The sequence below is a fragment of the Poromitra crassiceps genome (assembly GCF_964638095.1).
Source record: "Poromitra crassiceps genome assembly, chromosome: 10".
NCBI lineage: Eukaryota > Metazoa > Chordata > Actinopteri > Beryciformes > Melamphaidae > Poromitra > Poromitra crassiceps.
Genome location: NC_139631.1, coordinates 52,778,066 through 52,787,993, shown reverse-complemented (window position 1 = coordinate 52,787,993; position 9,928 = coordinate 52,778,066).

Below are 9,928 nucleotides of genomic sequence, written 5' to 3'. Positions count from 1 at the left end.
ATAAAATATTGATGTAGGAAAAAAAAAGAAAATGTGCTGCACTTTAAATTTGATGCATGAAATGTAGGCCTATATGTAAAATGGAAACTGTTCTATAATAGACTGCTATTGCTGCTTAAAAAAAATAAGCAAAAAAAAAAATATATATATATATATATATATCGGTGATCGGTAATCGGTAATCGGTGATCGGTCGATGATCGGTTGGGCAGATATTTCTCATAGGTGATCGGTGTGTGTGCGTGCGTACGTGTGTGTGCGTGCGTTTGTGTGCGTGTGCGTGCGTGCGTACGTCCGTTTGTTAGGGCAGCACAATTAATCGTATTTTCATCGTGATCGCAATATGAACATGCGCAATAAACACATCGCAAAGACTGCCTGAAACGCAATGAATGACAAAAGTGGTTTCATTTACATGCGTCATGCCTTCCCACTCAGCATCTGATCATTTTGTCTTGTGTTGTAAATCCAGCGTACACCTTTCCCTTGCAACAGTGCGCTCCGCCCCTCTGCCAAAGCCCAAACACGCTGTGTGTAGTTTCAGCTAGAGTCAGTGTGTATTTCATTTCTTTATTCAGTGGGCATAGGCTATGTTTGGGGTCTATGTTAGCATTATTAAAGCAGAAAGATATAGGAACTGTATAGCTAATATGCATACTTTCATATTTGTTTATTTATCACAAGTCGTATCGTCATCGCTATATTGAACAATGTTATCGCACATTGCAGATTTTCCTACTCGCAGCTCATCACAGCATCTGGGGAATAGAGAAAGCAGTAAGTAGTCCATTTGAACCTGGCCATATTGAGGGCTGGCCGGCTGGGCTCAGGTATGGCAGCTTTTAAACACAGCTCATTACTCAGCGCCCGGGCCCACCACCACCTGGCCACACATTAACACTACGCCTGCTCTCCCTAATGGCTGCACATTACATCATTACCTTAACAAATCAGAGAGGAGCCTGCCTGGCCTGGGCGAGCTGGCAGCCAGGAGAGAGAGAGAGAGAGAGAGGGGGGGGGGGGGTAGGCTACGTTTAGATGTAGAGACCCAAATGTACAGTATAAATGTAAACATGATAAGTAGGTTAGAATAACGCGTGAATAACGAGAGACCTAGCGGCTAGCTGGCTCACATATTAAACACCTTACTGTGTGCGTGGAAACATCTTAACACATTCACTGCCAGCAGTTTTTTTTTACTGTAGGTAGCTTCTGCCAAGTTTTTTTTTTGAGGATTCTGGCTCATCTTTCAAGAGCCGAGGATTCTTTTCTGCTAAGATTTTGTGAACACACAATATCTCAAAAGAACTAATAGAATGTGTGCTTTCTCTGTCTAAAAGAGTTAGTTTGTAGAGTTAGTAGTTATGTAGGCATTAGCAGTTGAATACAGCATGGTTTCAGCGTCTGAAAATTTAAGCTGAGATAAATGGCTTTTTGTGAAATTCGATAGAACAGTCACTTTAACCATTTATTTTTGGCGTAAGACGTCAGACATCTAAACAATAGTTTTGAACAGTAATTTCCTCCATAGCAGCAGGAAACCCCCCTCTCCTTCAAACTCCTCCCTCCGTGTGTGTTCTCCTCCTCCCTCCGTGGCTGCAGCGGTACAAGCGAGGCTCTGCCTGTCTCTGCTGCCTGGCTGCTGGCGGCCACTCTTTGGGCGAGTCTGCATGGGGCTCGTTCGTTTCGGTTGTGAGCTCAGCTGGAATGAAGCTGCGTGCGATTGTGGGCTTTCTGCCGGTGTTTCAAAGTGTGTTGCACCCATAATCTATTATGCAAATTTGCAATCCCCCACCGCCAGCTCCCAGCGCGAAAGCGAAAGCGTTTTCGCCAATCCATTTTACAGTATGAGAATGGTTTCCTCGCGCGTTCCCCTGCAGTTTTGGCTCGGCTTTTTCTAGTCTGGAGAGCACTGTCGCCACTTAGTGGGTCGGTGGAATGGGTTGTACACGTTCGGTGGCTCCCATATTTTTATAGGAGACGTGGGGGGCGTTGATCCACGTCCCACCGTCAAACCCGCTTTTTTTTTTTGACGAGTTGACTCGTCAACGGCAGTCAACCGTTGGATTTTTTTTGACGAGTCAACTCGTCGACGGCAGTGAACGTGTTAACTTTCACTTTAGCTATAAAGAACGTTCACCCAAAAATGAAAATGGTGTCATCATTATCTACTCCCCATCATGTCAGTTGATATATGATCATATGATTTGGTTTACATTTCCGGTCAAACACGCCCGTGGTCAGTCACAGCTGTCACCCTATCACCGGTACGAGAGAGAGAGTCACCCCGCCCTCAGGAGAGGGGACGCGGGTCGCGCTCTGGGCGACTGGTTGTCCGTGTCTGGAGGTCAGGAGCAAATCTACCTCCTGAAATTCACACAGTGTGAGAGTTTAGGAACTGGATTACTAAACTATCTGAGGACAAGTGACTTGTGTACGTTTGTCAGCGCCTCGCGGGGGGGGGGGGCTGTTTGTTTGACAGCGGGGTTGCCCCGCTGTCGTGGAGTCCGTGCCTCGGTAAGAAGCTGCTTGGTACCAGCTCCAAGCTGCTCAGTACCAGCTCCAAGCTGCTTGGTACCAGCTCCAAGCTGCTTGGTACCAGCTCCAAGCTGCTCGGTACCAGCTCCAAGTTGCTCGGTACCAGCTCCAAGCTGCTCGGTACCAGCTCCAAGCTGCTCGGTACCAGCTCCAAGCTGCTCGGTACCAGCTCCAAGCTGCTCGGTACCAGCTCCAAGCTGCTCGGTACCAGCTCCAAGCTGCTCGGTACCAGCTCCAAGCTGCTCGGTACCAGCTCCAAGCTGCTCGGTACCAGCTCCAAGCTGCTCTGTACCAGCTCCAAGCTGCTCTGTACCAGCTCCAAGCTGCTCTGTACCAGCTCCAAGCTGCTCGGTACCAGCTCCAAGCTGCTCTGTACCAGCTCCAAGCTGCTCTGTACCAGCTCCAAGCTGCTCGGTACCAGCTCCAAGCTGCTCGGTACCAGCTCCAAGCTGCTCGGTACCAGCTCCAAGCTGCTCGGTACCAGCGCTTTGAGCAGCAAGCCTGGAGCTTTTTCATGGAGCTTTTCTGACAGGAGATTGTTCCTGGTTCTGGTGGCTTCTGTGTCACTGTGGACGTGCAGCAGTAGCATTTCATAAGGTGAGTAAGAGAGCCATCTATCACATGACGGGGAAAACACGGATTGACCTGTTAGCACGTCGATGGCAGGGAAGCGTTGTCTCACAAATGACGTCAAAACAAAGTAATGGCGGAGAAAGAGTGAAGATAGTCAAGAACTCAACTGCTTTGTGCAATGGAGGAGTTTACATGTGTGATTATTTGTTATATAAGCCACAGTCAAACCGCCCCCTGGTTACAAAGCAAAGACGCAAAAAGACATACCAGAGATAAAGTGACAGGAAAGAGTTCCAAACCAGAGAGGAAGTGACAGGAAAGTGTGTCAGTGTGAGGTTTCAATCGTGTGTGTGTGTGCGCGTGTGTCTGTCTGTGTCTGTGTGTCTGTGTGTGTGTGTGTGTGTGTGTGTGTGTGTGTGTGTGCGCGCGCGTGTCTGTGTGTGCGCGCGTGTGTCTTGTGTGTGTGCGCGCATGTCTGTGTGTGTGTGTGTGTGTCTGTCTGTGTGTGTGTGTGTCTGTCTGTGTGTGTGTGTGTGTGTGTGTGTGTGTGCCTGCCTGCCTGTGTGTGCGTGTGCGTGCGTGTGTGTGTGTGTGTGTCTGTCTGTGTCTGTGTCTGTGTGTGTGTGTGTGTGTGTGTGTGTGTGTGTCTGTCTGTGCCTGTGTGTGCGTGTGCGTGTGCGTGTGTGTGTGTGTGACTGACTGAATCTGCCGAGCAGCCTGTGCATGGAGTGATGCGTGTCCCCGGTCTGCAGAATATTCCTTCTGGGTCAGAACTAATTGGTTGTGCAGCGTTTGAGACTTTGCTCTGATAATGACCACAAGCACTCCGGCTGCTCTCTGCATGAGCGACCTCAGTGCTGCCCGGCCCACTCCCCATCCACAGCCCTACCACACCCCCCGGTCAGCCCCCGACCCGGGAGGAGCAGGCCTACACGGGCCATAGACGGGGCAAGCGATGGAGAGGGGAGGGGAAGGGACCAGAACTAGGTTAGACAGAAGATGGGAAGATGGGAGTTATATAGAGGTTGTAATGATCTCTTATGAACTTCTTGAAAGCATTGGGATGTTATATTTCATGTTGGAACCATATGGGTTCTTGAAGGCCAACACTGAAGCTGACACTGACAGCATTTAGACTATCATGGGACACTACAGACTAGTGTTGTCACGGTTTTCGGTACTTCGGTACTTAGTCGGTACTACATTGTTTTCGGTACTTCGGTACCTGTTTTTGCATGGTACCGAGGGTATCGATTTTTATTTTTTTATTTTTTTATTCAATAAACAATACTTGAGGGCTACATGCCACTGGTGTTGCACTGTCTGCACTCACTGCCATACAGAGTTGAATGTAAGAAGTAAGCAGAAGCACATTGTTTTGTTTTAAAGTTGAAGGCTACATGCCATTTGTTCATTGGAAATGGTTGCATACTTTAACACTTTGAGTGCCACGGCCCTTGGGCAAAAGGTGCTGTACTGTGCCACATAGGCCGCAATGCATTTTAAAACAGTCATATAATTTCTTTAATAATTACTTGTAAACACTGAACACGCACAAATAACGATGACTCTCTTCTATCACCTGCAAAAAAAAGTTTATTGATCCCATTTTCCGTTCTTTAGTTATGAGCCGGAGAAGATAGCTTGATTTGACCAAAAACAGCCATTTTTTTCTAGAAACCTGAGATATTCAGCCTTTTGTGAAAGGAAGCATTTCAAGCACATCATTGACTCATTGCTAATATTTTCTGATGTAATGACACCTCAAAAATAATTTCCTTCAATAAAAGAGTGAAAACAAAGGAATTTTGTTTGGCCAAATAATATTTTTTAGCTGCAACCAGCAGCGCTGGCCCCTGCGTGCGCAGACCCTACGCCTTCATGCTGGTCTTGATTTACTGCTGGTGGGCATCAGATAGCCTATTCTAGCTTGTTTGCTCTCTGTGCATCGAGCCTGCTTCAGCTGCCTGGGTCTGTTGTATGCTGTAGTGTCCTGCGTGCCCCACCTCCCCCCCTCCTCCTCCCCCCCCCCCCCCCCCCCCCGTTGTGGGAGGAGTGTCTCTCTGCTCTGCTCGGCTCTGCTGTGAGTGCGTTTGCTCTGCGTGTGCTCAGCACTGAAAAGTCCGCTACAGCCAGCTTTTTTACAGCCGCGTGTATTTGTCACCAGCTCCCATGCTTCCAGTTGAGAATAATAACAACTCCACGGCTGATCATGCGAATGGGCTGTTGCAGCGGACACGGAGGTGCTCAATTGTGACAGCAGATTGGCTGCTGCAGGGGCACAGCTAACGTTATGCTTCAATGAAGCAGCTGCATACGGACGGATGCGATGCGATTTCCTTTTCCCCAACGACTTCTTCTGTGTGTTTTACTCCACTTTCTCTCATCTGGAGTGCGCTGTCGCCACCTAAGGGTTCTGTAAAATAGGTTAGACACATTCAATAGCTCTCATATTGTAAGAGGCGATGTAAGAGGCATAGATCGACACCCCCCCGTCAAAAAAACAATTTTGAGTTATTGACGCCATTTGGCGTCGCTGGCAGCCTACGGTAAATTTCTAATGACGCCATATGGCGTCGCTGGCACTCAATGTGTTAATAAAGGAGAATATGTTGAAGAAATATCAGTCTGTTTTTTTTTTGACTGTGGCTAAAACCCAACGTCTTCCAGTCAGCCATGTTTCACTGTGGCTAAAACCCAACGTCTTCCAGTCAGCCATGTTTCACTGTGGCTAAAACCCAACGTCTTCCAGTCAGCCATGTTTCACTGTGGCTAAAACCCAACATCTTCCAGTCAGCCATGTTTCACTGTGGCTAAAACCCAATGTCTTCCAGTCAGTCATGTTTTACTGTGGCTAAAACCCATCGTCTTCCAGTCAGCCATGTTTCACTGTGGCTAAAACCCAACATCTTCCAGTCAGCCATGTTTCACTGTGGCTAAAAGGTGCCAGAGGGGCTGAGGGTGTAATCCACTCAGATCTTCTGAATGCCTGCGGGGGTATCAGAGGCACCATGCTCCCACGACACAGTGGCAAGTAGCACGCATCTGTCAGCCCAAAACCTTCTATGTCCAAATTCTGCCATAAATGGATTTAATGGGTTCCCCAAAATAACCTGTGAAAGTTTCAGGTACTTTGGACCAGAGCAATTTAGAGAGAGAGTGGCGTCACTAGTGTGCTACTTTTGAATGCTAAAATAAAGCTGATAATGTACAATTTGATAAAAATAAAAAAAAACTTTCAAAGTACAACACAGACTGTCCATTTTGCTGCAACCTGACAGTGCTGCTTAATCCAGGACCTTACTTCCTGGAACTCTTGAGAGTAAAAAAACTGGTCCATTGGAGTGAATGGAGATGTCGCGACTCTTCTATATATACGGCTCTGCTTTGGACTAGCAAAACATGTATTTACAGCGACATCTCTCTCTCTCTCTCTCTCCCTCTCTCTCTCTCTCTCCCTCTCTCTCTCTCTCTCTCTCTCTCTCACTTAACCACACCAAATGCCCCCTCTCCCTCAACACCAGGCAGGCAGGCAGCGCTGGCTAAGTGTCTGCACCTGGTGGAGGATGTATATGTGGACCTGCTGATTTACACGGGAGTTGAGCTGGCCTGATGCACGGCGCTGAAATGTGTGGGAGCAGGGAGGCGCGTGAGACACGGCCCAGTTCAAAGCCCGGAGAGGAAGTGGGTCGGCAGGAAGCGAAGGATCAGAGGCTGGCTGGATGGATAGATGGATGGACGGGCAGATAGCAGCAGAAGGGGCAGAGATAGGAGAGAAGGCCGACTTGACACCAGCGGGTCTCTGAAGTGTCAACATCACAGTTCACCACAGAAACACTGCCTTTATCCGTTCCAGGTGTGACACATGTGGACGAAGCGGCACTGCCTCGCCTCGGGCCCCACCGCCCGGCTCCATCACAGCCATCACGTTCACCTCTTATCAAGCCTCTCTGACCGGACCACATCCAACACTTCATCTGCCCAACACCACCTCTTAATCCATACCCTCAACAACACCACCTCTCGATAATCCATATCCCCCATAGCAACAATACATACATTTACCATTTAGCTACAATTGACCATTTAGATATAATTTAGATACAATTTGACAGTATGTCTTGTCCACAATGTAGAGAGAAGGAGCCAGCACTCAAAAATGTCCTTTGAGGGTTTTATTCCTGTTTCAAACAGCATTGTCCCACAATGTGCCACAGCAACACTCACATAATGTGTGCATTAATAAGACAATCAAAGCAGATTTTTAGAAATAATGCAAAAGTTACTTTCCCTAGTAACTAATTACTTTTATTATGCAGTAATTTGTAAAGTAAATTACTTTTTTGAGACAAGTAACTCTGAAGTGTAACCAATTACTAATTTTCCTTAACTTGCCCAACAATGAAAATGAAATATCAGCATTGGCCCGTAACGAACATTTCTGCCGATATGATGCCAATAAAATTATGCGCTAATTATGAACAGCTTTGTTTGAAAGACAATATAAAAAATATGTCATATTTTACATCACCTAAGTTGAAGTAGTTTTCTTATTTTGCTCAGTGAATGTGTATGTTTTGAAAAGCATTGTATTTATGTGTGCATCTGCCAGTGGGCCATCATGACAAGAGTAGGCCTAATAATGTGTTGGTTCCACGAAATTAGACGGGGAAAAATGCGTGCATGTATCTATATCTATCATGTATCTTATCAATTGGCCAAAATAGTTAGAAAATATCAACATATCAGATATCTGCAAAAAAAAAAAAAAAAAAGTTGTGCTTCCCCAACTCAACTGCTTCCATTCTCCCAAAGTGAAGGGCGACACCTCAGTCGCCACCTGAAAACACGACAACAAATGAAAACCAATCAATCAGGTCTGCTGGTTCGGGGAGGCGGAAGTGAATAATGAAAGGGGGGGAAGTCTCTTAAAGCTTTATGACATTCCTGTGTGGGTGGAGGCGGGGGCCTGGCGGGGGCCTGGCGGGGGTGGGGTGGCCTCTGATGTTCCACAGTGGTCCCAGAACCCCACTTTCATTAGTGGACCTGGCCCATAAAAGGGCACCCAGAGCACCTGACTGCCGGGCCCAGCCAGCGCCAGCCTCCCCGCTTAGGCTGCCCTATAAAACATCTGGTGACACAAGACCTTGACTGTTTCAGCCAAGTCTGCCCGCCGCACTCGTAAACAGTCTCTGGCTCTAATGCAAGACAGAGGTGGCAGGCCCGAGCAGCTGAGCGCACACTAGACGGCGGCCCAAGGACCCCACAAAAGAAGGATGAGACATCGCTCACGTCACAGCGTTGGGATTTTGCATTGGGGCCGGTCTGTCTTGGGGGGCCAATTCTGTCACTTCCACCAGATCAAAGAAAACACATGACATGATGTTGAGTGATGTATCATCAGGTAGTAGTTAACGTTATCTAATCTAGCTCTACTTTGGACCAAACAGGGTTTTTGCATTGAGCTGTACAGAGCCATGATCTGTTTGGAGACCAATAACAAGGAAAACATAAAGATCACATACAGTACATCACGCAACCTGGTGGAAACATTTTTCAATCCAAGGGAACTGACAGTGATATGATGGTTTATAGTGGGACTTACTGTACCATTCCCCATTCACTTCCATAGAACTGGGCCCAAAGTCGCAATGATGTGACGTGAGTGATGTCTTCTCCTTCTCTTTTAGGCTCCTTGCTGTGGACAAGGAAGCACTGATGAGGTCTGCTGTTTACTCTCACATCAGATAAATCAGCGCACAAATAATAGATCAAACAGAGCTGGAGGGGAGATGCACACACAGTCGTATTATAGGCCACGCTTAACAGGCTGTTTGATTGGTCCATACACAGTCTTATTATAGGCCACGCTTAACAGGCTGTTTGATTGGTCCGGCGAGAGGCGAGACCTTTCCGGGTAACACAGCTTAACACAGCGGGTGCTGGCGGCCCTCGATTAGCCGGCCACTCCCTCTTCAGTGCAGCACAGTGACATCCATTGTCGGACTCGCCAGCCATATACATCAAACAGAAACAAGACATGCAACAGCCTGAAGGGAGCAGGACAAAACCAGACATGCAACAGCCTGAAGGGAACAGGACAAAACCAGACATGCAACAGCCTGAAGGGAACAGGACAAAACCAGACATGCAACAGCCTGAAGGGAACAGGACAAAACAAGACATACATGCAACAGCCTGAAGGGAACAGGACAAAACAAGACATGCAACAGCCTGAAGGGAACAGGACAAAACCAGACATGCAACAGCCTGAAGGGAACAGGACAAAACAAGACATACATGCAACAGCCTGAAGGGAACAGGACAAAACAAGACATACATGCAACAGCCTGAAGGGAACAGGACAAAACAAGACATACATGCAACAGCCTGAAGGGAACAGGACAAAACAAGACATACATGCAACAGCCTGAAGGGAGCAGGACAAAACAAGACATGCAACAGCCTGAAGGGAACAGGACAAAACAAGACATGCAACAGCCTGAAGGGAGCAGGACAAAACAAGACATGCAACAGCCTGAAGGGAACAGGACAAAACAAGACATGCAACAGCCTGAAGGGAGCAGGACAAAACAAGACAGACATGCAACAGCCTGAAGGGAACAGGACAAAACAAGACATGCAAAAAGCCTGAAGGGAACAGGACAAAACAAGACATGCAACAGCCTGAAGGGAACAGGACAAAACAAGACATGCAACAGCCTGAAGGGAACAGGACAAAACAAGACATGCAACAGCCTGAAGGGAGCAGGACAAAACAAGACAGACATGCAACAGCCTGAAGGGAGCAGGACAA